This window comes from Octodon degus, unplaced genomic scaffold (genome assembly GCF_000260255.1).
Source record: "Octodon degus isolate 3935 unplaced genomic scaffold, OctDeg1.0 scaffold00038, whole genome shotgun sequence".
Classification (NCBI taxonomy): Eukaryota; Metazoa; Chordata; class Mammalia; order Rodentia; family Octodontidae; genus Octodon; species Octodon degus.
The window spans coordinates 12,905,993-12,908,177 of record NW_004524614.1 but is presented as its reverse complement, the minus strand read 5'-3'; the positions used below and the strand labels follow the sequence as shown (position 1 = coordinate 12,908,177).

The window sequence follows — 2,185 nt, the reverse complement described above, 5'->3', positions numbered from 1 at the left end:
CACCATTTTGTGGTGAAAACACTTAAAAGTTACTATAATCAATTTTATAATATGTAAATTTTCTTCAGCTTATTCCTGCTATCTGACGAAAATTTTGTATCCTTTGGCCTTCATGTCCCTAACCTGTTGCAAGCAGGTGCATCTCTGGGATGAGGTGTTTTAACTTATTAACTTGTCTCAGTTTTCTTTGTTTCTCTTTCTTTCTTTCTTTCTTTCTTTCTTTCTTTCTTTCTTTCTTTCTTTCTTTCTTTCTTCTTTCTTTTTTTTTTCTTTCTCTCTTTCTCTCTTTCTCTCTTTCGGCAGTTTATCTTTATTGTCAAAACTGCAGCATACTCTATACAGCACAAAGGAGAACTGGGGCAACAGTGCAACACAGAGAAAACAAACTTGGAAATTTTTTACAGGGACTAGAAGAGGTCTAGGTCCCAGTTTGGTGAGATACAGCCTTGAGACTGGAGAAGTTCTCAGTTAGCTAAGGTCGGGTGACAGAATGATGGAGAAGAGAATGGGACAGGTTTCCTGAAGAACCAGAGATTTCTGATCTCCAGTAGAGCACTGCCTGCGGTTGTTCACGGTATCTAACCAGGGACGTCTGGCAGGGGATAGGCCTGGGCTCCTGCCAGGAGCTTCTCTCTACTTAGGTTCCTTCAAGGCGGCCCCCAGTTCTGGGAAGGAATACTGGTAACCAGTGGCGAGTGTCTGCCGGGACACCACCTTCTCACCCTCTAGCAGCATGGTGGCACGCTCTTGCCCAAAGACAGCTTATACCACAATGCTGGGGACAGGAACGAAGGCTAGGCGGCCCAGGGAAGTGCTCAAGGCTTAGGCACCGTCAGCATTAGTGGTGGTAAAGGCTGGAGCCACGCCATTGAGGACCCCCTGCATGATTTTTTTGCTTCGAGGGCATGGGTCAGGATTCCTGCCAGGTCCCTGATATGAATCCAGGGCAAGAATTGGTGACCTGAGCTGATGCGCACCCCAATATCAAGCCAGAAAGGCAGCAGCATATGGCCAATGGCACCATCTCCACGGCCCAGCACAACTCCTGAGCTCACCACCACCTGGGGTGTAGATTCTCCAGAAAGCCTGACTGTGGTGGCTTCCCATCTGGTCACAAGGTTGGAGAAAAAGTCAAAATCTCCCCCAGGGCTGTCCTCATCATACTGTGCATTCAGGCTGGGCTGGTAGTAAGCTATACCTGTGACTATGATCCAGGCCTGGGTTGGCTGTGGGGCTTTACTGATGGCTTTTGCTAGCATTTGGGTGGTCTCCAGGCGGCTGCTGAGAACTTCATTTTGGAAGGCTTCATTCCACCTTCAGAGAGGATTGAGGATGTTCTCTCTGGCTAGGTGGAGGCATTGCAGCTTGGCGGCGCATGTGATCTGAGCTGGCCCTGGTGGTCTGGAGACCAGCGTCACCTAGTGGCGTGGCCCCTAGCTTTCAGCAGCCTGGTTAGGACTGGCCCAGTGAAGCTGGATCCACCACCCTCTAGAACCTGCATCGCGTTAGGGACCCACCTCCTCATCTGTTTTCATGAAATCTTTAAACAAAAAAAGCTAAGGAAATCGAACTATGAAATAGAATTTACTTTAATGGGAAAAATACATATTTTTGGTGAAGTGTACTTTATTCTGATAGGTTCTGTGCAATTTTTCCTAAGTCTATGTTTTAGTCCTGTTTCAAGTCCAGGGTTTAGTTCCAGTCTAGCTACTTCATTTATAATAACCTGTAACAAATGTGTCATTGACATGCAAATTCAAACATCATCTGCTCAGCAAAACCAGTCCTGACCTATCATAAAGTGAAATCAAAACCTCTCAGCCTTACTCCGGTCAGTCCACGGTGTAGCTGTGTGCAACTTCCTTTATTGGAAATTATCTTTCAATTGCTCATGATGAGCCATGGTCTGAAAATATGAAATGGAAAATTTCAAAACTAAACATTCCATATATTTGATTTGTTTATATGCTTATCTGCTTTTTTTTCTTTCTTTCTTTCTATCTTCTAGGGCTGGAGACAGAACCCAGGGCTTTGCAGGTGCTAGGCAACAGCTCCTCCGCTGAGCATACCCCAACAGCCCCCAGTTGTACATTTTAAGCTGTTTACTCTCTCAAATTGCATGATAAAATCTCATACCAGTTCACTCTTTCCTGCCTGGGGCATGAATCATCCCTTCCTGTGTCCA

At 45.8% G+C, this 2,185-nt stretch overlaps 1 pseudogene; it reads right to left on the bottom strand.

The window, feature by feature from the left end:
• Window positions 1–580: 580 nt before the first annotated feature.
• Window positions 581–1,501, bottom strand: LOC101593177 (annotated as a pseudogene).
• Window positions 1,502–2,185: the final 684 nt, after the last annotated feature.